We start from the raw sequence: 27047 nt of genomic DNA, 5'->3' as shown, positions 1-27047 counted from the left end.
ATAGTGCTGATTGACTCTGACTCGGTGGCACTAATTTATTTTCCTCATTCATAAATAACTTTAAAATCCACTTGTAATCCACGTTATTAATTAATTAAAATATTAAGGGTAAAATCATTTACTGTTCACTATAGCTTACTGCATCCTCATAACCAACGTTGTAATAATTTTCGTATCCAAAAAAGATCATGTAAAAAAAATTTCTAAAATCACTGTCAATGCAAGAAATCTTCAAATCTAAATGCCTTTCCCTTATTCCTTATTTAAAATTCTGGATGGTAAAATTTCCCAGGTGGGAATTTGTTGTAGCCATGGTACCGGGTTCGTGAGTGAACCACAGAGCTACCAGGAGCAGATTGATAGGGAATCGTCCACGGACGTCCCTGGGCCGGCCACATTTTTGATGAAATGGGCCTCCCTAAAATCCGACATCGAACCTTCCGCCACGCGGAATGCCGGACGCTCCTGATACCAAAGCGCCAGCCCGACGTGGGTAACCGCGACGGAGCTAGGGCGCAGGTTCCTCCGCATTCTACATTTTGCTGATTACCGACCCTAACTTGAAGTCGATAAATTTAATCGAATTCATCCTCATGTTAGACTAAACATCTATCATGGCATATATAAATTCTTCTCCCCCCCCATTAATGCAAAAAACGTTAAGCCCTATGTATTTTCAAAATTAATTTTGGCAAGGACATACTAAAAAAAACTAAACGAATGAGCAAAATGTTTGGGATGGGTAATGAACTAGCACTCTACTACGTGTCAAAATTTGGGGTGGGGTTAAATTTAAAACTGATTGTTGAAACCTCTACTAGATAACATTCTATTTTCTCATCGCATTTCCGAGGAAATGGATGAGAAGCCCAAATCTCCACCACGTAACGAGCTATTGGGGTGGGTTTAAATTTAAACTGGCTAACAAACTCTTTTCATTCCTGTAAGAAATGAAAAGACCCACGTATCTCCACCACGTAACGAAATTTGGGGTGGGGTTGAATTTTAAACCGGTTAATAATTTCTTTTCATTTCTAAAAAAAAAAATGAAAAGGCCCGCTAATCTCCACCACGTAACGAACCTTAAAGTTCGTGGGATCTTAAGAGCACCTAGAAGGTTAACCAGTTAATTGATGGGGTGATGTAAACTACTCATCATTCATCCTCTTGATGAGACCACTCGTCATTGACATGACGAGTTATCGCTTGGCATGGGAAAGGTACAAATTACACAAAGGAATTAAACTACTGAAAAGACAATGGTCACTCGTTGGGTTTTGCGAACCGTTGAACCTGTATCATGGCTGGGTGTAGGATAATTACCTGTCTATCTGAAGTCTTTAGCTGAATGAAAATAGCGAAGTCCTCTGTAAGCTTCTCTCCTATTTGTCGACCAGAGCGTTGTTCTACTCCTCACCTACTGCCTTGCTGACCACCTTCTCCCTCTCCACTCAATCTCCAAAGTCCCTCACCTCCCAGCTTGTCTCACCTCTATATCCCCTGGCCATCGAGCTCTTCCTCAATGCCGAATCGCCGAATCGTGTGTTTAATATAATGGCTACCATGCAAACCGCTGACACCATAACCAGAAGTATTACCTGTTTCCTGAATGCTCAGGAGGTTTGCATGGCACAACACAATGCATTGTAAACATGCCTAAGAGGCTTGAGACAGCTGAGAAAAACAAGTGAATGCCCTGGTCAACATGAAGCGTTCAGAGAGACTTAATAAAATAAACATACAATCTTAGGGATTGTTACGAATTCTACAAATGAAAAGGGACATGATATTATATCAACCCACTAGAATACCGGCTGATAGGACAATCAATTTAAACAAATGCAGAAAAGGAAGAAAGGTTTTGAAAAAGAGCTAACAACGACAATTCAACAACATTGGTCACAATACGTAGAAGAACAGCTTTAAAGAGACAAATGAGGCCTTCCCTATAAATTTGCAGTTCAAGAGGTTAAGATTGCTCAGACACCGACAATACTCGAACGGGACGATGATTCAATGACCGAAACTTTGAGTGAGACAGACCAATATATGTTGGACAAGCTCCTGCCAGATGCCTATGAGGAAACAGACACGCCGGACGACACGAATTGTAGACAATTCATTGTAAATAACCAAATGACAGGTTCGTTCTCCCTTTCGTGATGGAGGAAGTAGTGCAGGCAATCAACCGAATGAGAAAGAAAGCAACCCTTGATCCAAAAGGTATCCCTGCAGAAATTCTTCAAAAAGCCAAAACAAGGATCTCGCATTGCTTGACGGATCAATGTATTTAACGAATGGCTGGTTAGAAAGCACTTGATGACATCATCGAAAGACACTGATGTAATCGTTATCTAAAAGATTCCATGTAAGGATGAAACTCAAGTGAAATCGTAAGGCACAATATTCCTGTTGAACGTGCTTGCAAAACCCAAAGAAAACTTCTGCCTAAGAGTATTAAGGAAAACAGACAATTAACAGGACAACCAGATGACAAGTTTGCTTTTACGGCAGGCAAATTAAAGGATTATGCCTTACGTACGCTTACCGCCCCTTTTGGGGGAGTGGTTAGCACATCGCGCTACGTCGCCAGAGACCTGAGGTTCGAAACTCGGCATGCGCATGAATATTTTTAAGTGTCTATTCATCAATTTCATCATGTCATCACTCACCTACATCTTCGCAAAGTTGCCAAAAGTGGCAGAAAAAGAGAAGTACAATAAAGCAAATCAATCAATTAATCAATCTTACGTACGCTTGCTCATGAGAGTGTTGGCTCGGAAGAGAAATAGTTTCTCACTATATTAGTCGATATAGGGGGTGTGTTCGATATCCTGGTGGCCTCACCTGTTCAAGTCTCTGAAACAACTAGTCTGTCCCGGCACCATATTTTGAAGAATTTCTGCGTAAATAAGAAAGCTAACATTAAATATCAAATGCTCAAAATTTCAAAGAATATAACAAAGGTTCAATTCTTGGACCGGAACTCTGGAACATCAATCTTGAACCGGCCCTAGAGAAACTTACTGGCTTGTCGGAAGTTAAAAGAGTGATGGCATACGGCGACGACATTTTGCTGTTTATTAAAGGGAAATGAAGAAGGTGACTTCAGATCAAGTCTCCATTACTGATATTCACCCAGGAGAAATGGTACGATACAGCGAAGCTCAAAAAGGTTCAAAATGTGAAAATTGTGAAATCTCCAGATATCTGAAAATTACGTTACAGGAAAAAAAAAAAAAAAGGAAAACACAAAGCAGATTGCTGATATAACAGAGGAGACGGATTTCATGAAAATACATTAGTGATAATTGGCACAACAACATATACATTACCACTAGCACATGCAAAATCTTATCTTTTTGCAATATACAATACCATCCGTGCATACGGAGCACCTTTCTAGGCATATCATATCAACTAGATCATGGTAACAAAAAAATTGATCGGAGCGACCACAACACAGATTCTACTGCTTCTAATCGGTGTATGATCTATTGACAAGATCACAATACTTAGGGCGGCACAAGAAGGGCAGAGATGAACAAGTGCGGCAAGTAGTGGGGCGATATGCTGCAACTATACCGGAAGTTAACAACTACGTTACGCAAGAGTGGCAAGAAGAATGGATGACCTTCACCAAAGGATGACGGCTGTATGGATTTCTGCCGTGCATAAGGGAACGAATGACCATAACTTATTACCAACCTTCAAGAAGACTGATATATTTTTTCACTGGCCATGGTCCTTATGGGGAACACCTAGCAGTTATTGGACAGAGAGAGTAATGAACTTGCACACGCTACCAAGAAGAGGAGGACACTCCTCAGCTCATGATTTTTTGTGGTGTCCAACGAAGGATACACAAGTAACTAAAATAATAGGCTCCCTCATCTCAGAATTTACAACCTGATACGTCCTGAACACAGGAAAACACTAAATGGCTTAGTGCATATAGTTTCCAGAAATGAAATCCTAGAATATCGAGAAAACATACAACTGCCACCAGTAAGTCGCCGGTCGATAGAAAATCAGCATCAACAAATCAGAAGATCACAGAGACTAATGCAACGAAACCAGACGTGGTAGAATATCAGGTACGCAATGAGTAACGACTAGAGACAGAGCATCGTGGCGATGAGTGTAAAAGTAGACAATATGCCTTACCTTAAGATACTCAAGATATTCTTGATAGCAAAGGTCAAAGTAGTCAAGTTTTTACTGAGAAGCGAAGATCAAGAGGCGTAATGGATATCTATACAGAGGCATGTAACCTTGTGGTCTCGTGAATATAGTTACTTTTACTTCATTGTATTTTACTAGTAATACAGGACCCACCCCAAACACCCTTCTCTCAAACTTTTCCTGCCCCATTCCTGTTGAATCTCAGGGAGTCTTCACCCAGTCCATCCTCACATCCCAGGAGTGACAAGCGGCGGGGAAATATTTTCAACGAGAAGCGAAGGAACAACACAATAGAGACTTACAGTAGCGATCCCCGGTGTGCCACATTCGTGCTTTGCTGGTGTCCAATAGAACACTCCACGCCATGTTTAACTTTGCAAGTTTGGGGACGGTCAGAAACTAAATCATTTTAATCATGTTTATCTCGCTTTGGTGGTAGAATTAATTATAATGTTAAAAATCAAACAGTGTAAATAAATGACACATAAAATATATGGTCCGATAAAATGGTCGCCCGACAGGTTAACTATTATTAATCATGTAATACGTAGTATAATTATCACTGTTGTGTATATTGTACGTAAAAACCAAAATTTATAAAACTATGTGAATACACTTATGTGTAAATAAAAACGATAGTATATATAGTATGTTCTAAATTTTTTTCCAGAACAAACTGTAAGCCTAGCCTGTCCTGGAAACAAGAATAAGCGAGATAAACTCGTAATATGGTTGTGTAATATGGTCCAACTTTGGTCGCTCGACCATTTAAAAATGTTTTTATTTGTTTTCGTTGTAACTCCTGTACAAGGGTAGCTCAAAACAGGCATTATTTTTCTAAAACTAGACTTTGTTTGAAAATGGCGGCCATTTTTGTTTCATGACTTGCAACATTTTTGGCCTATGCAGAAAGTTGCGATAATTATGATAACTCAGCTAAGAAAAATTATAGAAATCTGAGGTAAAAAACATTGATTTAAGTACATTTCAGGCTACATTTTATATTCAGTATCTTTTCTCACCACATCTAATGCAAATGGCTGAAATTTACGTTCAAATCTGACTGATATTCAATTTTGAAGGGAAATCAATGAATTGACTATATTTTTTTAGTAGGTAAGCATTGAAATGTCAGACCTATATTTTTTAAGAGCAGACGTACATCCAAAGTTTCAGCAGAATATATTTGACACACAGCCGTACACAAATTTTATTTTAAAATAGCTACTAACGGGCTTACTATGGCATTCGTATGTTGCAATTAATTATTACGTACAATAATTGTAATTGCATGATAATTATAATTGTAACTAGTAACGTAAATTTGTCCGTTTTTGCCAAATTTTCCTCTGTTGTAACTAGGTAATCATGTAATATCAATCTCGAAATTTTTTACATGTAAATATAATTTTTTTTAGATTCCCAATCACATGTAAGTTTGATTTAAGTTTCATGTCAACTTCAGGCAAATCGAGACTGGACCTACAGTTTATTAAAGTGGGATACGAATCAGTATGTGCCTTCACTAGGTACCGAACCCGAGACTCTTCAGAAACAAAACGTCGACGTAATCACTATGCCATCGGGAAGCAGACATATATTTGGAGCCCAAATTTTAAGAAAAATGTGCATTTTCATAGATTCTTAACTCAATGCGGAAACCAGTAACAGAGCTCAAATGTTTTCTGTTGAAACTTTGTATGTACAATGTACATGTTTCCTCTAATAAAATATAGCTCTGATGTTTCATTGCATACATACTAAAAAGATATATCCTATACATTGATTTCCCTTCAAATTTGAATATCAGTTAGTTTTGACCCTAAATTTGAGCCATTTGTATTAGATGTGGTGAGAACAGATACGGAACATAAAATGTAGCCGGACACATACTGAAAACAATGTTTTTTACACCAGATTTCTATATTTTTTTAAGCTGATTAGTCTTAATTAACCCAACTGTCTGCATAGGCCAAAAATGTTGCAAATCATGAAACAAAAATGGCAGCAATTTCAAACGAAGTCTAATTTCAGAAAATTAATGCCTGTCTTGAACTACCCTTGTACAGGAGTTACAACGAAAATCAAATTAAAAAAGTTAAGAATCGTCGAGCGACCAGTGTTTGACCATTTGGTAGGGATTGACCCTGAAATTTTAGGCAATTTCCAAAAAAAGGAAAATTTTCGTTAAAGATAATACAAAAATATATATTTTTGTAGAGGAAGTCCATGTCTTTGCAATGATTTTCAACATAAAATTTTTTGTGCCATAATATGCACATGATGAAAATTCAGATTTTCGTAACCTAGTTTACTCACCACAAAAATTAGGCTACAAATCCATTGTTAGTCTGTTTATAGGCATTTGTAAACTTTTTTGAGTGCAGATGTATTTTTGTTTGAAATCCTCATTATTTCATTGAACGTTGTGTACAAATTCAAAGAGATCTGATGATTGGTTAAGGAGAAAAGAAATAAAATGTAAGCAAAAGTATCTTGTGTCGATGGTCTCAAGAGTGACATACAACACTGATTTGATGACATTTCAAGGTATTGTAAAATGAAAACCGTTTGAGATAAAGTGAAGGGATTTCTTTAAATCATAAAGGAAAGGTGTATACCAAATTGCATTGAAATCGGAGTTGGTGGGTGTCAAGATTTTTATTTTTTTGCCTTGATTGGATGTGGAATGACCCGTACATTAATACCAATGCCCGGTGTGTTACCAATGCGTGTTAAATTTTGAGGAAATGTTAAATCAAGTTCTACATTAGCACATCGAGGCTTTTCTCCAACCTTCGTTAAGGCTAACAGACCTCCTTACGCGTCGTTAAATCTGAAGGCACTCCTTGGCTTTATTAAAATGTTTAAGAGTGCGTTGTGTTTTCCCGGAAATAGATGTCGGAATTGTGTGTGCCAGTTGTTGTGTTGAAAGGTTATCCCAAACCGATTTAAAAACATTATTTTCATACCATCACAAAACGTTCATTAGTTCGATTTCTTTCTACAACAAAAATAATTTTCCCATTTCGTATTTCATATTATAAATTCATACTTAACTGAAATTTCATGCAAATTAGAAATCACGTGTAAGTTAAATGAGAAATATTGTATCAATGTACTTTTTAAAGTTTTGTCAGTAATGGCATCGTGGTCATCATTCATCACACATTATTCAAATTTTAATAATTTTGCCTGTCGATCCAAAAATATATGCTTTTAGTTATACGTATTATACGAACTTGATTTTTTTAAATGCATATTCTGCATCTACTTTCAATGCTCTGTAACCATAAGCACAAAATATCGCATGACGTTTTAAATAATGTAACATCTTTTCACATATTTACATAAGGTAAAGTTATTCACCAAAATATTCGGTTTCGTCGTCCACGCCGTTTTCCAGTGGATCACATAGAAACTGGAGAAAGTCGTGGTTTGTTGTGTTAATACTTATACCTGCTTAGGACTAGCATTCCAATTTTATGTTGTTTTTTTAAGTGAAAAATATCACAAGGCGTGCAAGATAAAATTTAAGTGAAGCAACCAACCTAGAAATAGGTAATGCACGTCCTGTACTCTCATTAATGTAAAATAAATCTCTGACATTACAAAATATAGCCCGCAAACTTTAAAAGTAGTAGGGTATTATGCTTTGGAAGTTGTCAAATTATTATCCATCTACTTCAATTAACATAATGGAAAAAAATAATTTTGCAGTGAAGAGAATGTTCGACACAAGTGTTCATCACTCTATATTTTGAATCACAGAGTGTCCAACCACGAGCGGCTAGCGACAGCTGAAGAAACCTGGCGATAAATGCTAATGCAACGATCCAAACCTGACCTGCCTAACCTAACCAAGTACAGAAATAAAATAATCTCTCTAACCTATTTAGTTATTTAGCTCGTAGCTGTAAATAAATACTCTGCAATAAAACATGTTCTTTAATATAATGTGAGTCTTAATATTTAATCACAAGATCAAAACATTTGTTATGCATCATACTGAAAGTGGGCTCACTTATGACGGACCAAATTGAAATTAAATCGTATTCGTAAGAAACTGAAAAAGCACTTAATTTAAAAAATATATATATATATATATCAACCGTTACATGCACAACGTACATTTACGAACGATACCATCGCATCACATAGTATTGATTATTACACATATGTGTTTCATTAAGAGAAAAAAAGCTTCATTTCCTAAGCGGTTTAAGGTATATTTCGTTCATGGACATTGAAACATGTTGACTTTATGCAGTGGCATAAAACAAACTATCATCCATTCGGAAATTATTCCTTGTACGTTCGTACTAGGGTGGTCTTCATCGGGACAATTTTTTTAAAAAAATTTCAGTGGGACACCCTGTGTTTAGGTTCCTTGCCAAGCGATGGTAGTACGGTATTTTGTAATATTTTTTTATAAACGTTTTAGGGGTTGCTACCACATCATGATGTCTTGAATTAAAAAAGACGTAATACGGCTGTTCGAAACTTTATTATAAGCAATTTAACAAAAATATTAAAGATTATTTGTAAGATAAATCAGTAAAAACATCAGAATTTAATCATAACTTACTGAAACTGTTACTTAAAAAACTATAAACTTAAAATATATGTATATAATAATCATAATATGTAGAAGTAGATGTACTGTACATACATCAAATGTCAAGGTGGATTTGAAGCATCAGGGTATTTTGTCTGTACTGTTTCACCAGCAAAAACAAGTACAGTTTATGTTCTTCATCTCTTGTATGTAAATTATTGTATTCTTCCATCAACGCCACTCCCCGCTCTGCAATATCGTTGACAACTCTCATAGAATGAACAAGTTCTCTACTTGGTTGATTCCTCTCATCTTCCTCCCATAAGTCTACATTATTCTCGAGAAACTCTGAGGAAATACCTGTGATGATGAAACATCTGCGCGTATTGGCAGAGACAAAATCTTTGAGACTCTTCTCATCTATTAAATAGACATCTAGTGTTATATGCTATCGACGATGATCGAGCCCTTCGCCATGCAAGGCATCCGCCATCTTACCTATCGTTGCGAGAGTAACTTCATCATCGAGAAAAGCAAGCACGACCAACTCTTCTGAAAAGTACAACAGATGGTCTGTAAACTTCTATAGATCAACTTTGGCCATCGCTTGATTATTTTTTCGTTCTCTTTTAAATCCTTTAGAAGGTGCAGGTCATTTCTAGGTGCGCAACAACTAGAGGCAGTTTGAAATCAGTATCTCATGTAACTTTTTACTGTAAATGCCCAAATGTCACGAACTCCCTGCTCTTCATTTCTTGTAAATAAATCATCAAGGAATAAATCGCTTTAGCCATCCATCTCGCACGGTGTAGTCCCGTAGGTGCTCTGAAAGATATTCCATCCTTAGGTAGACCTCCTAGGAATATAATCGTTGGGCTTAATAGATCCTTGTAGTCATCTCGCGGCTGGAACTGTTCAAGCTGATTCTTGGCCAAGGAGATCATATCTGTGGTAATATTTCCGATCTGTTTTATGGCAGAAGTATCAGTGGTAACAGTATTAAAGTCAGTTTTCATTATTGTGCTCGAAGATTTCTTAACTCCTTTCAAAATTAATATTTCTTGATTAGTGGATGGGCGAAGCGCCTGAAGAACTATTGCTTCTAGCATAATTTACATAATGTGGTGGCGACAAGCCAACCATAACGTGTCATTTTCCACCTTCTGCTCCAACAAAATACACGCTCCATTCCTTGGGCCAGTATAGGCTGAAGTAGTGTTAAAAGTAATGCATTTTATTTGATCGCAAGGTCCCCACGCTAATAATGTTTCATAAACTGCTGGAGCAACTGCTTCTCCTGTCCTAGAAGCAAGTTCTGGCTATGCAGGTTGCTGAACTATACTCTTACCTGACACTAGAATTGGATGACGATCTACAGTTTCATGTCCACAAATATATTATACCAGTTTTCCGTCCCAGTGAATAGTAAGTGTTACTAATATTTCAATAACTCTCTATAATTGATTTTCCAAGATTCCAAAATATTGTTTCTGCAGTCCATTACTGGTTATGTGGACAATTGTTTTGGCATATGGAAGGGAACAAACAGGAAGCTCGATATTTTTGCAAAAGAAATACAAGATGAGGAAAGATGGATATTATTGGAATTCGAAATAAAAGAAGACAAGTTAAGCCACCTAGATATATTGATGAAAAGGAAGAGAGGATAAATAAATGAATGCGCTTGGCATCAGAAGAAGTGTGCAGCAGGGTTATTCTGCCACAAAAGAAGTGATGTAAGAGAGGTTTTGATTGATTGATTGATTTAGTTTATTTTACTTCGCGTTTTGTGCCTCTTGGCTAATTTGCGAAGATGGGGATGAGTGATGAAATGATGAAATGGATGAAAATGGACATTCACAAACAACCATACCCGACCGGGATTCGAACACGGGACCCTTGGCGTCGCAGCGCGATGTGCTAACCACTCGGCCACAGGGTCGGGCATGTAAGAGAGGTGACAAAAATACAATTTATAAAGAATATGGAGGACAGAATCAAGAAAATATGCACGAGAGAATGTGAAAAAGAAAGCAAAATAAATAGTCTATGAAAAAAAATTGAAAATAATGGCTAGGAGAAGAAAGAATAGACTGGACATAAACAGAAGAAGGAAGAGAAGTGGCAGGGGAGAATTTGAAGAGAAAGAAAAAGAGGAAGGGAAAGAGAAAGAGAGGAGGTTTTGGAATAAAGATTAAGGGGAAGACCACACAAAAGGTATGCAAAGTGCTTAGGAAAGCGGGCACTAAAACTTACAGGAAGGGAGGGAGAAGCATCTTCAGATTAGCGAAGAATGCAGACAAGAAAAAGAAAACAGAGAAGAGGAAGGGATCATCTACGAAGTGAAATGTAAAGAATGTCAGTGTGTGTGCATAGGAGAAACGAAAAAAGAGGCTGAAAGGCAGGTTGAAACAACATAGGGTTGATGTACGACTTAAGAGAGAGAGAAATTCGATATTTAAACACACGAGAGAAACAGGACATGACATAGAGTGGGATGAGGCTAAGCAGATATGAAGGGAGAAGAGATTACTAGTGAGAAAATGGAAGGAGGCCAAGGAAAACAGAAGAAAGTGAAGAAGACACAATGAACTGGAATGGGGGACTGAAGTCAAACAAAGAATGGAAGAAGATGTTAGAAAGAGTGGAAATGACAAGAGAGATAGAGGACAGAAGAGGGAAGAAGAATGAAGAAAAAAGATCGTGAGATATAGAGTCCAATCACATTCCAGATGGATTTAAATATTTTTAGCCTTTTATTTGAAAGTACAGTTGACAAGGGAAACCACCAGCTAGAATGTTCTAGAACAACTCAACTTTCTAATAGTCTGGAGGGGAGTAATGTTGGTGTATGTATATCGTCCTATTTTTGTACCTTGTTACATTTGTACTTGGTTGAGAGTCTTAAGAAGACCTTGCTGTAAGGTTGAAACATTACTTTTAGATTATGTTTTATAATAAAATAAATTACTGCCTTGGTCAGCATATTGAGTTTTTCATATCATGGTATCAAAGCTTAATGGTGTTATAATTAGTAGTTAGTTTTCCGGCTATTGGCTTAAATCACTTTAAGCACTGACTTTTACCTCGTTAGAGCAGATTCTGTCTACTGTCTAGCCTCTTTTCTCGTTCTGTGAGACAATGGACATCAAGTTACACATACATATCTTCCATCACGTCTCCAGTTCATGTTCACCACAGTCATCATTCTCTATTAGGTGACAAAATAATTCTGTTTTGCAGATAAGTGGACGATTGTTTTGGCATATGGAAGGGAACGAAGAGGCAGCTCGACATCATTGCCAAAGAAATACAAGATGAAGGAAGAGCGATATTATTGGATCTCGAAATACAAGAAGGAGACAAGTGAAGCTACCTAGGTATATTAATGAAAAGGAAGAGAGGACAAAAAGTGAAACCGCTTGGCATCAGAAGAAGTGTGCAGCAGTGGTATTCTGCCACAAAAGAGGTGATGTAAGTGAGCTGACAAAAATGAATTTTATAAAGAATATGGAGAACAGAATCAAGAAAATATGCACGAGAGAATGTGAAAAAGATAGCAAAATAACTAACTAACTAACTTACTCCCTAGGCTTTTTAAACCCGAAGGTTCATGGCTGCAGCAACACAGGCCTTCCAACTTTCCCTATCTTGAGCAAGTTCTATATACTCTTTTCCATCCCTACCGATTTCCCTTAGGTTCATCTCAACGTTGTTCCTCCATCTTCGTCTTGGCCTCCCTACAGGTCTCTTACAATCAGGTTTCCCAACAAGAATCCTGTAAACTCCTCTTTCCTCTCCCATTCGTGCCACATGGCCTGCCCACCTAAGTCTTCTTGATTTAATTATTCTAATAATATCTGGACATGCATACAAATTATGTAGTTCTAAATTATGTAACCTTCTCCACTCACCTGTCTCCTCATCCCTTTTAGGTCCAAAGATTTTCCTAAGGATCTTATTTTCAAATACTCTCAATTTATGTTCCTCTTTCAATGTAAGTGACCAAGTTTCACATCCATATAATCTTATAGGCAAAATTACTGTTTTGTATATTTTAACTTTTAGTTTCTTAGATATTAAACGAGAAGACAAAAGTTTATGAAGAGAGAAGTAACATGCATTTCCTGAATTAAGCCTACTTTTTATTTCCTCTTTAATATAATTTTCATTTGTTAATATTACTCCTAAGTATTTGAATTTGGAAACTGGTTCAAACGAGTTGTTATCAATAATTAGATTTTGATTATTACCTAACACTTGGTTTCGGCCTGTAAGCATATATTTAGTTTTCTCTTTGTTAACTTCCAAACCTATCTCTTTAGCAGTTTTGAAAAATATTTTAGCATTATTCTTAATTGTATTCACATCATCCCCCAGTAAGTCTACATCATCTGCATATGCTAACAACTGAGTCACACCATTTAATTTTAGTCTTTTTTAGTTTCTTTTACCTTCCTTACAGCATATTCTAAGGCAAAATTAAAGAGCAATGGAGATAATGCATCTCCTTGTTTTAACCCATCATGAATTGTAAATTTGTCAGACATATTAATACCCACACGAATTTTACTTTTTGTTTCACTGGTGCATATTTTTATCATATTAACAAGCTTCTTAGGTATTCCAAACTCTACTAATATATTATATAATTTATCTCTTTTGACCGAATCATATGCTTTTTTGAAATCAATGAATAGCTGATAGACATTTTGATTATATTCCCACTTTTTTTCAAGTGTCTGTCTGTTGTGAAAAATTTGATCTGTAGTTGATCTGTTACGTTTAAATCCACATTGATAATCACCTATAATTTCATTAGCATATGGGGTTAGTCTTGTTAAAAGAATGTTAGATAATATTTTATATGTTGTTGAGAGTAAAGAAATTCCACGGTAATTATTGCAGTTCATTTTATCACCTTTTTTAAACACAGGAACAATTATGGATTCTTTCCACTGTTGAGGGATTTCTTCTTTATTCCATATTAAACAAATTAATTTATGAATTTGACATATTAATGAATTTAAACCATATTTAATTTACTCAGCTGGTATTAAATCAATGCCAGGTGCTTTGTTATTCTTTAGTCTTTTAATAGCATCTTTAACTTCAGTCAAGTTAGGTTCTGGAACTAAAGGTTCTGCTGTGTGGACTTCATTTACTTCTGATTTATCTCCTACATGAACATTTAAAAGGTCATTAAAGTAGTTCTTCCATCTATTTAGAATATCGCTTGGGTCAGCTAGAAAATCACCGTCTTTATCTTTTATCAAGTTTACTTTAGGTTGCCACCCCTTTCTAAACTCGTTTACACCTTTATATAAATCTCTGATATTTTTATTTTTGCTGCTTGTTTCAATTTCGTTAATTTTGCTTTTCAAGTAATCTCTTTTTTTACTTCTAAACATGCGGTTAACTTGTCGTTTATTCTATTATAATTGTTTAGATTTGTATCATCAGAGTTATTTAACCACCTAAGTCTAGCCTGATTTCTTATTTCTATTAGATTATGACATTCATTATCAAACCATGGCTTACTTTTTCTCGGTTTATGGTATCCTATACTTTCTTTAGCTGCTGATTCTATTGCATTACGTATGTGCTCCCAATTCTTATTTACGTCTGTTTCATTTATATTTTCATCATCATTTAAATCCTGCAAAACATCAAATCTATTTGACAGTTTAATTTGGTAATCTTTCTTAATTCTTTTATCAGTAAACTTTCCTGTATCAAATTTTAGAACTTTTAGATTTTGTTGCTTATGATTTATCACTGAGAGTCTTTCTCTTAATTTAGCAATTACTAAATAATGGTCACTGGCACAGTCAGCACCTCTATGTGTACGAACGTCAATTATACTAGTATGCCTTCTCTTATCAATGAGAATATGATCTATCTGATTATGAGTTTTACCATCTGGAGAAGACCAGGTATATTTATGGATATCTTTATGTTTAAAAGTGGTACTTTTCACAATTAAATTCTTTGAGGTTGCAAAAGTAATCAATCTTATACCGTTATCATTACTTAATTCATGAAGACTTTCTTTACCAATCGTGGGTTTAAATGTATCTTCTTTGCCAATCTGTGCATTACAGTTACCTAACAGAATTTTCATATCATACTGAGAAAATTTATCAAAGACCTGTTCTAACTCTGTATAAAAATCATCTTTAGTATTATCATCTTTATCTTCCGTTGGTGCATGTATGTTTATTAAAATAATTTTACTCCACCTACCCTGTAAAACTGCATATGATATCCTATCATTAATAAATTCTACTGTTTTAAGAGCCGAGATAATTCTATTATTTATGAAAAAGCCTGTTCCAAAATTATGATTTTCAGTACCACCATAGAAACAAGCATAATTTTTAGTTTTACAATTCCCTTCTCCTGGCCACCTAACTTCCTGGACAGCTACTACATCTAATTTATACTTAACTATCTCATTAACTGTACACTGAAATGCCCCAGGCCGGTAAAGGCTCAGAACATTCCAGGTGCCTAATTTAATATCCTTATTCCTAACGTAGATTTTATCCTTAGTCCAGGGACCTCCCAAAGTAATCCCCACCCGGAGATCCGAACGGGGGACTATTTTACCTCCGGAATATAGCAAAATAAATAGCCTATGAAAACAGCGTGAAAAGAATGGCTTTAAGGAGGAGGATAGACTGGACATAAACAGAAAAAGGAAGAAAAGTGGCAGAGGAGAATTGGAAGAGAAAGAAAATGAGGAAGATAAAGAAAAAGAGAGGAGGTTTGGAATATGGAGTATGAGGAAGACCACAGAAAAGATATGTAAAGTGTTTAGGAAAGCGGGCACTAAAACGTACAGGAAGGGAGGGAGAAGCATCTTAAGATTAGCGAAGAATGCAAACAATTAAAAGAAGACTGAGAAGAAGAAGGGATTTTCTACGTAGTGAAATGTAAAGTGAGTGTGTGTGCATAGGAGAAACGAAAAAGAGGCTGAAAGAAAGGTTGAAACAACATAGGGATAATGAACGAGTTAAGAGAGAGAGAAATGCGATATTTAAACACACGAGAAAAACAGCACATAACATCGAGTGGGGTGAAGCTAAGCAGACAGGAAGGAAGAAGAGATTACTAGTGAGAAATTGTAAGGAGGCCAAGGAAAACAGAAGAAAGGTGAAGAAGACAGAATGAACTGGAATGGGGGACTGATGTTAAACAAAGAATGGAAGGTGTTAGAAAGAGTTTAAAGGAAAAGAGAGATAGAGGAGAGAAGAAGGAAGAAGAATGAAAGAAAAAGATCGTGAGATAAAGAGTCCTATCACATTCTAGATTGATGTAAATATTTTTAGCCTTTTAGGTGAAAGTACAGTTGACAAGGGAAACCTACCAGCTAGAATGTGGCAACAAAACTTTCTAATAATCTGGAGGGGAGTAATGTTTGTGTATATATATATACACATCGTCCTGTCTTTGCACCTCGTTACATGTGCACTTGGTGCAGAGTCTGGAGAAGCCTATGCTATAAAGTGGAAATGTTGCGTTTAGTTTATGTTTTATAATAAAATAAATTACTGCCTTGGTCAGCATATTGAGTTTTTAATAACTTCTAATGAATGGCAAGAGTGTTAGTCTACAACTACTACTATTAGTACTACTATTACTACCAATGATAAAAATAATTAAAGCATTCTAAAATTACAGTAGTATTTATTATTATTTATATTATTATTATAATTACTATTATCATCATCATCGTCAAACACCATGATGATCAGTACATGTACTCATCAAGTTTGTTTGTTGTTGTTATTATTTGTTATTGCATTCATCATAATAACAACTCTAATTATTGTTGTGTAAATGGACGTGCATCAATGCGAGCACACACATACACAAACACACACACACACACACACACCCACCCACACACACACACACACACACATACGTGTAAACGTGGTCTTATAAGGCCCGAATGAGTGTACATATGTTGTTGGAACAACTATAATTTGATAAATTAGCATAATGAAGGTCATTTTAAAATGTCGAGACCATGCATGCGATTACAAATACCACCGTGGTTTTTGAAAATTATCATTTATGCAGTTTTCCTCACGAAAAAATGGTTACTATTCTTGTTGGAACCTGGTACCAATATCACCTGTCTAATTTACGTGTTGTAATTTTTAATACAATTGCATCCGTTGTGGGTACCAATCAATATTGCAAAACCCGTCCAACCAATCACAATTCTTGTAGGTCACATGATTTCCTCCTGTGTGTAAGCAGCTACGTTCCATACCGAATTGGGCAATAAGTTGTGAAACGCACTTTACAGCGTCGTATCTGTCTCGGTGCAGAGCATTCGGAAGGGGGAGGGGGAAAAGAAAGAGTTCCTTTCGCGGCGGAGTTAGGAAGGGATTAACTGCTCCGCAGTCAGTGGCGTACTTAAGGGGTTTATGCCCCACTGTGGAATTGAGAAAATAATCACATTTACCTTAATCGCTGACTCTTAATTTTTACTTTGCATACTTTTTTGTGTTGTTTGAAGATTTCAGAAATCAAAGCAGACTTGTGCGGCCTATCATGCCGCAACGGTGTGAACTTTATTGGCACGCTACCAAGCGAAACGCAATAGGTAACAAGCGACAAGAGATACGTATCGCTTGGAAGTGAACCCTCAGTAATCAATTCTACCTTTCGCATCGATGCGACAGGGAAAGCTGCACATGTCGCTTTCGGCTCGATGCATTAGGTTTGTCGCGCATTAGCGGTGAATTTCTTGCTTTAGATTGAAGTCGCCAGTGTTCATGGGCGTCCGGAAGGGGGGCTAAGGGGAGACGTGTCCCCCCTGGAAAATGAAAGTCAACCAAAAATTATATATTTCACACATACGATTTCATTTCAGCCACAATAAAATGTGTTAATTAATGCACGAACATGATAAATTCAAATTTCAGCAATGTTTTTTGAGGGAACATTGGGGAAATTGTGGCTTATTTGCCCCCCTGGAAAAAAATACCTTCCTTGCCCCTCCCTGGAAAAAATCCTGCTGACGTTCATGCCAGTGTTGCCTGTCGATTATCGTCTGCCACTTGTCGCTTCGATCTGAAGTTTCCTTGAAGGGGGTCAGGGGAAGAATTCTGACGGAGGCGACAAGCGACAGTGTGCTTCAACATCGACAAGAGACACGGGTCCCTTTTGTCTTGTAGACTAAAATATTCACCGCCCGTGCACGACAACAAGTTGAGGCGGCACGATGCACAACATTGATAAAGTAGCCAGTTTGAGTGACACAACCAAGCGACATGGAATATTTGCAGCTTACCGTGCTGTATCAGTTCCAAACCTTGCATTGATTACCGAGGCTTGTCGCTTGTCGCTTTCGCTTCGGTCTGGAATCTGCTTAAACGGCATAAACGGCAGGCGACTAGCGACATGGAGATTTTATACCAAAGCGACAAGCGACAAGAGACATTAGACCATTCAATATAAGGCAAAACATTCACCGCGCATGCGCGAACAAAAGTACGAAGCGACATGATGCACGGTATTAACAAAACTGGCCAATCAGAGCGACACGCAAGCTACAAGCGACATCTTCATCCTGTCGTGTCGCTTCTGTTCGAAAGGTTCAATTCATTACTGCTGGTTCGCTTCCAAAGGACACGTGTTGGTTGTCGCTTTCGTGTGAAATCTCCCTTACAAAGCAAATAAGCTGCAAACGGCAGACGACAAGTCACAGGCGACAAGCGACACGGAGAATTCACACAGAAGCTACAAGCGGCAAGCGACACTAGCACAGTTAGTTTAAATTCAAACATTCACCGCGCATGAGCTAACACGGTATTGAGAAAACTGCCTAATCAGAGCGACACATGCAACTTGTCCTGTCGCTTTCTAAATGCTGGTTTGCAAGTTAAGCGTGTCACGTGCCGCTCGCCTCTGAAAGCTACACCAAGCCATTGTTTTATTCAATTCTCCTCAAGGAAGGAAGAGAATGCTTATCAAATACAGTCTCCGCAGATCATTTGCGAAGCCACTCATTACATTTGAAACTATATTTTTTGTGCACATTCAGCGTGCACTATAATCTACTGAAGCGGCCCAAACTAATTATTCGCTGGAACCAGGATCTCACTTTCCTCATCGTTGTGAAGGGTCACTCGCAATAGAATTGTTACGATTTTATCTCTCCGGTTGAGAACAGAATTTGGAGACTATAGTCCACAAAAAATTTACTTCTGTTGGAGTTATTAGATTGGGGGAGGAGGGTGGTGCTTCAGATGGCTGTTCCATGTAGACTGTACATTTGAACAAGAGGAGCAAAGGAAAAGTAACTTATTTAATTTATTTGTAATATGAATTAAGTGCTAATTTTTTCCAGACGTCCAGTACGGTAAAACTATCCAAGCATATAATGGTGTGAGTCTTAATGGACATTTTAATTAAACATTTCTTCACAAACTGATTCAATATTGAATGGGGCAGTGGTTCCCAAAGTGTGCTCCTTTGCGCCCCGGGGTGCGATAATTTCACTGAAATGCCACTTACTTGTTAGTGTACTGATGGTTTTAGATATGATTGTTCCAAACATTTGCTTATTTAGTCCTTTTTACATAAACACTGTTTCTGAATTTGAAATATGTGCTTATTTTTTAACATAAAGCAAGCAACCTAACAACACTAACTTAGCGTTGCAAGTTTTAGATAGGCCTATGCCTACATTCTGACTTGGGCGTCGCGGAAAAAATTTAAAACTACAAAGTTTGGGATACCCTGAGATAGGGCATAATTGTAATAATGAATGATTGACGTATAATCTTGATGTGAAGCGTACAGAAATGTTTGTTTCGCGAATAGAGCGAACAATAAAAAGTTTTATAAATCTCATTCCTTGCAACCACCCAATCACAGTAACTGTTGATCACCTGACCTCTACTTCCACGTCACCCGTGAAGTTTGCTGGTGTATCTTTGCGTCCTATCACCTAGACCACAAGCATTTCGTTTTCGCGCCTTTTTTACCGGACGCCCGATTCTTTCTTACTTCGGTAGTTCATCTCTTAGTCAAGTAGGAGGGGTACGAGTACACCTAAGGCCTCCCCGATGGCCCAGTCGACCTCCTTGGCGGAGTGGTTACCACAGCGCGCTACGACGCCAGGGGTTCCGGGTTCGAGTCCCGGGTAAGGCATGGGTATTTGTGTTTGTCCAAATGAGAAAAACTGAAAATTGAGAATAACCGAGAAATGAAAATCTTGAGAATATAATGAAAAAAGGGGGATACTTCCGGTTAGGGGTATTCTTTAAAAAAAATGGCATAGAGGTTTCTTCGTCGCCTTGTAATCAAGGGGTCCCAGGTTCGATACCTGGTGGAGGCACTTCGTGGTTTGGATTACACTTTAAACTGTAGGTCCAGTCCCGATTAGCCTTAATGTACATATAGCGGACTTAAAACACCAACTCAAACAAACGAGTTCCACCTGCACCAAAAGCAAGCATACAGTCAAGAAGTTTAAATATCGTACGTCTTCATGTAGTTACCCAGTCTCAAACGCAGGATAAAAAATAACCCTTTTTATCACCTTGCTACCTCCATATCACAAACACGTCACCCTTGCAATACGCAACCACGATTAAGAAAGAGAAAAGAACCAACGTTCTCGAGGCCGAGTTGGGAGACGTATATTATTGGTAAATAATCATATCGTAGAGTCACGGACACTTCTGTGTTGTAGCAACATTATTGACTTTCAACGGAATCATTACTACCCAGAAGTATCCGTGACAGCACAACCGTAAACTGATGTTGCGTTACATTTTTTTGGAATGTCGACTAAACAACTCTCATAACATGTCGCAATGAAACAAATGGCTTCACCAAAGTGAGGTAGAGACGAACACATCATTATTCTGCACTGTTATCTCAAGAGTCCGATATTAGCAACATAGGGAGACATTTCTTAGTCACAAGAAATGCTTTCAATTAATTACTTATAAAAAGTAGACGGTGTCGTCTTGGCAGAACATAGACTCAAATACAAAAGCACAAGAAGCTAACTGTCTCAATTATATACGGTCTAATTTTATTATTGTGTGTAGTTTTACCAACTAACCTTGAAAGATACAATTTGGATCGACGTACACACGGAACATTTTCAACCAATGGCAGCACAAAACATGTCGCTACTAATACATAGCGACGTAGTGCAACAAGCCTTCGAGCATACAATGAACAATCTCTATTTTATGGTGGTATTTTAAGACTTTAGATTTGAATGTCGTTGGAAAGGTGTAGAGCTCTTAACACAAAAAATACTAATAAATAATATGAATGTGAAACATGTAAGGGTAAAGTAAAGTGCATTACAGCGTTGTATGGATGTAGTTGTAAGGAGCCACATATTATATCTCACTTAATGTCCCACTATTTTGGAACATTTCTTGATTTAGGGCAATTATTTGGAAAATACTGACCGTCGACGAAACTGCTATGCCTGCAGTCATCTGTATAAGACACAGAAAATTTGAGTCCCGATACGAGTGCATCAGCTCAATCTATGGCATAAACTCGTTCTGACTCTTGTAATTGTTATTCAGTCCAGATTTGAAAGCACCACTGATGCAAGGCCTCTTGTTGAGTGAGCGTGTCATCAATTTATTTTCCTCCCTCCTAATTTATGATGGCGGACCTCATGCAAAAAGTGCATAATTTTAAAGAGTTGGAAGTTGCATGAACGTTTACTACACCCTAGCTGAGAAATGATGACTACAATGACAGAAATATATTAATGTTGCAACAAAGTTATAATTGAGAAATTACAACATCTTGTAACTTGGATATCTAGAAAAGTATTACAAGAAAGTTTGAACATTGTATTTTTGACTTCATTAAAACGTGATGAAAATGTAGGAACATTTTTATTAGATTCTCGTGTTTACAGTCAAAAATACAATTAATACCTTCTATTTAAAATATTCTGGCACAATATGTACTGGGCCTCCCCGATGGTTCAGTGGTAACGTCGTCGCCTTGTAATCAAGGGGTCTTAAGAAATCTTGTTAATAATAAGTTGATATAGGATTATTTGTGTGTAAAATATTTGTGTTTCACATAAGAAAGTGAAAAAAAAAACTGTACTGTTTGATCGGGGGAGCAGACTTTTCCGTTGCAGCTATAAGGGATTAAGGGATTAGCGAGATAGCGATAAGTAGGTCAGTGGTACAAACATGGTTCGAACGTCGATCTCTCCTTCTCAGGACGAAACAGCCGAAATAGGCTGGAATAAAATACTTGAATGTTGCGGCAATGAACTTTGTTATGAGGGGACAATAGAATGTAGTTTTTGTAAAAAGTGGTACCATAAATCTTGCGCGAAAATGAGCGAAGAAGAATTTACGAAATTTGAGTTGCATAGAAGATTTTTTTTTCCAATATGCTGCGCACTGTCAGAAAAGGAAAGTAAAATTGCACAGGGTGTTCAAAAATTAACTGACGAGAATAAAGAGAGCGTTAGCCTCACGACACTTTTATTATTTATGAAGCAGAGTAGAGAAGAGGATAGGCAAGAGCAGCTTAAATTTAGAGAAGAGGATAGCTTCGGCTGCAAGTCGTCTTACTCTCTTGGCTTTAAGTTTAGAAAGATCCGACCATTAAAATTAAAATTTCGAGACAGCAGGGGAGACATTGTTTTCATTATTATTATAATGGTTGATTCTACATTCTTAATTTTTTGTGGACGCATTTGGAGGTGTTCATGCACCACTGGCAACCCCCGTGCTCAATCCTATGCCCTCACATATCAATTTTAATTTGCTTCATATGTACAAGATGATGTTTGAAAGTGTGTTAATATCGGGTGTCTAATAGAGCAAAGAAAATAAATTTTACACTGTTACTCTTCTTTGTACTCATAATATATATATATTATATATATATTGGTTACTGGTACTCCCTTTTGGCCTAGTGGGAACGTCGTCGCCTTGTAATCAAGGGTTCCCGGGGGGTTCCATAACCAGTTGAGTCATAAAACGGTTCGGATTCCAGTTTAAACTGTAGGTCTAGTCCCGATTAACTATACCGTATGTAAAGTGGACTTAAAACACGAACTCGCTCAATCTATCAATTTGTTTATTGAAAGGTTCTATTCGGAAACGAACAAAGCGTTTTCGTTACTTACGAAAAATTATCCAACTTTAACCAACAGAATTATAATCGAGACGTTGTTTTATATATCTCGGTTATGACTTCCTGCAAAAGTTAAAGTACGTAATGATTGTTAAACGTCGGTCGACTCATTTTCTTAGCACAATAAATTCGGCTTCGAATTCCTATGTCAATTTCATCTGTCGTATGTGGCAAATAAGTAATTAATTAGAACGATATATATATATATATATATATATATATATAAAGAGACAATAAACATATCATTTTGGGGGCAGGGGGTAGCTACTGACTACTATTTCGTTGTTGTTAATTTTATCGGAAGAGAAAATTCTTACACTCCGCAGAAGAGAAATCATGTATTAATTTCCGAATCATAATCACCATTTTATATCATATGCATATCATGAACAATCTTCTGTTACGCCTTGCATGTATCCTGCAGCGAACAACGGAAACCTGTCAAAATAATTCATCGCAACCAAAGAAGTGGGACAAAGGCCACGACTGTAGAAATGAAGGTTCCACCGAACGTCTGTTTCAGGCGCCAAAGAGACTGGAGTTGTCTCGCTGAGAGCTCGAGTTTCGGTTTCGCTTGTAAGTGAGTGAACACTTATATACACAAGCAACAGTGGCGTGTGCATGGGGCAATTAGTTGGGAATACAGTACTCCTAATATGGTTCAAGTTCGCTGTAAAATTAACTTCAACTGCAAATAAAGATGGCGAAATAGTGTAAATGTTGTATGCTATCGCAATTGTCCCCAATGACGTAGTGGTAACGGTATCACATATAATGATGTGGTCCGGCGTTCGATCACCATTACAGCCTCAGCGGCTGTTTCCATTGTATGACATTCAGCCAATAACATCCCCCATAATTATTTAAGCGCAATCACACCCATTGCAATGATTCCGACAAACGTTTCGGAGCGTGTTGTAAACACACTTGAAGGTACAAATATAACGATTATATTCTAAATGTAGTCATGCATTTTGTTTAGTCTCTTAACAGTGGGGCGTTACCCCCACACCCCCTATACGCCTTCATGGCGTAGTGCTAAGCACTGGGAAGCACTTTACCTTTCTTTTACCTCTTAACAATGACCATACTATCTATCAGACTAGATAAAACGATGTGTAGGGCTTCACACACCCTTCAATCGCGGCTAATTTGGATGTGATGGTGATGTGATGTGAACAAGAAAAAGCATTGATTCAATATTAACATATTATTTTGAGGTTTAGAGAATGATAAAATATGTGTAAAACTCGTGCAATTGGTTCTCTTTTTTTCAATGATGATAATTTTGCAATTATTGTAATTATTACATAACTGCACCTAATATAAACTACAAAGGAAGAAATTATTCATTAGAAAATAGTATCTTGAATTTTAATGTTAAAAAATATCAATATCTATTCATGTCACTGATTAGGAATGACCTACTAAGAGCACAGACTTTCATGAATGACTAGCATGTGAGTCAACATGTGAAAACATCGTTACGAGTAGAACCCAGTATACAGAGCCCCTGGTAGCAGCAGATTTTTCATTTATACTTTAGGAAAGTTCAAGTTGCTGCTTCTCATGTACTAGTCCATGCATGCTAAATATTGAGTTCAGAGTGATGAAAACAATTCTCCCCTCTTTCTTTGTTGCCACTAGCGTTTTAGGTGAGAATATTTACGTTTTGAACGCAGAGTTTCCCCCTCCCCTTGTAGGAATAATGCGGCGAATTCAGCAGTCTTTCAACAACCACCCCTCCACCCTCTGTGATGTCTCAAACTTAACACTACATATAACCTTCAAGTACATTAACTTGACATTTGTGTGAAAATGTAAAACATTTTACCAATATATTTTAGGTAGCCTTACTGTGCATAAAGTGAACACCAAATCAACCAACAACCAATATATTTTAGGCGAACCTAACTACAAATATTTAATTTTCGATAGTTATAACTGCGAAAGTCAGCTAAAGCAAGACATTTAATCCACCATCATGCAAATATCATTTATTTTATTTTAACGGTTATCCCAACGTTAGCATTTTTCACATGTCCCTTTGTAAGCAAGGGGATCTGTGTTCGATGGAGGCATATAGTGTTATGATTCAACTTTAAACTGTAGGTGTCCACTATGACTAACCTATTTGTACATAAAGTAGATTTAAAATAAAACCTCAAGTTAATTACCTGATTCTTCTAAGTTTTTAGGACAAGAACATTACTCGGAACGAATTATTCGGAAATCCTCGTAACTCCTTATCGTTCTTAAATTTTACAGTGATTTTATAATTGTCTTTTACAATCCTGTAATATTGTATATTTCCTAGTGTTGAAATCTTTCTATACATATATAAATGATGGACTAAGAACGATGTCACTTTCTAATCAAGGTTTTTATTAAGGGCAAGGTCCGTAAAGACTTTCTCCTACACCGCTTGAAGTATATTTACGTTTATTTTAAGCGTATTTCTACGTAGTAGGTTAATCGTTAATGCGCATTAATGGTGGAATCAAAACGAACACGATGACATATTCATTCCTTACCCGGGATTCAAAAGTAGGGCTTTAGCTTCGTAGCCACTTCTTCATGGAGCCCGGAAGGTAAATAGTGAATACATTTTATTAGATTATTTTTAGCGTCGCTTTTTTCACTTTTGGCTAATCCAAACGACGAAAACGAGTAATAATATGATGAAATGCACCGTCAAAAAAGCACCCATGAGCAGACCGGGATTCGAACCGAAACCACGTACCGTCGTAATGCACTGTGCTAAACTTTCCTCCACGAAGGTCAGCTGCAATATAGTCGAATCTACTGAATACGTTCGTTTCAAGGAGACTTCCCTTTATAATGCTTCATCAGAGCGTGCTTTTTGATTCATTGGAATTTTTGGTATTTTAAGTCCACTTTATGCACAGTAAGGCTAATCGGGACTGGACCTACAGTTAAGTGGGATCCGAACAAATGTGTCATGTGCCTCCACCGCGTGTCGAACCCGGGATCCCTAGATTACATCAGCGCGTGGTGTTGATCATTCATGTCTTCTTCACTACGGCAGAGATCGAGAATGTGTGGAGCCATATCATTTGATCGAATGGTGTCACGGCACTGTGCCATACACAGGGGGAACTTTACTTTTTTTTTGTAGCAGTCGCCACATATATTTTGATGGCATAAAATCTACCTAACGCTTAGCTGTCCTTTCAAGTACATTTGGTTCTATAACTTTGTAAATATTGTTTTATAAAGACCACACCGAGGGAAGGAATGCTCTATATTTCACTAAACCTGAATACTGTGTGACCATTTACTTCATTGGATTATTAATTATAAAGTGCAATCAAATACACGGCTATAAATTATCAGGTTTAGAAACGGGAAGAGTATTTATATAGTTTATATTTTATTTTGCCATCTTGCAAGTAATGTTTACTACAGTGGAATTAATATTTTCATTAATATCATAGAAGGCAAGTACATGTTGTTTACAGGCATTATTTATCAAAAAGGAATGAAATCGATGTCTTCAACTCGAGGTTTTTCTCCTTCCTCAAAGTTTCTGTTGGGGACCATCATCAAATGTACATTTCATTGTTCTCTCGGTTGTTTTATGTATATGAAAATGCATTATACGCATATGATAATTCGAATATCTCTGCGTAAGTATTTGTATGTTATCTCTATATTTGAACTTTGAACACACACACACACAAACAGCAAGTTCCTACTTTGTGAAACTTACGCAATGGAGAGATCAAGCGTAAGATACCGTGACAACAGACACAGGGGAAAATGCCCTCTCTTCCAGTCGCACGTTAAAGAGAGCGAGCGATTACAGAAAACGTCCAATACGTGTAGCAAAGTCGCAAGAAGACATCCAGGGTTTCGCCGTGGCTGCAGGCCGAGAGTAAAAACATCGCTTCACTTATCAGTGTTGCCAAACACGACTGTTAAAAAAAGAACTACATTGAAATTGAATGTAGTTAAGGATTGCGATCAAGCAGTTAACTTTGAGAAGTATAAATACTTGGTTCCGTGTTCTACGACTAGGGATCCTGTGTTCGAATCCCGTACGAGTCTTGGGGAGCTTCCCGAGCGAAGCGAGAAGCGACACTTGTCACTTGGAAACAAACATTCAATA

This window comes from Lepisma saccharinum, chromosome 9 (assembly GCF_977018435.1).
Source record: "Lepisma saccharinum chromosome 9, izLepSacc3.1, whole genome shotgun sequence".
NCBI classification, from domain to species: domain Eukaryota; kingdom Metazoa; phylum Arthropoda; class Insecta; order Zygentoma; family Lepismatidae; genus Lepisma; species Lepisma saccharinum.
The sequence above is the reverse complement of the archived record's forward strand: the minus strand, read 5'-3'. Positions refer to the sequence as shown.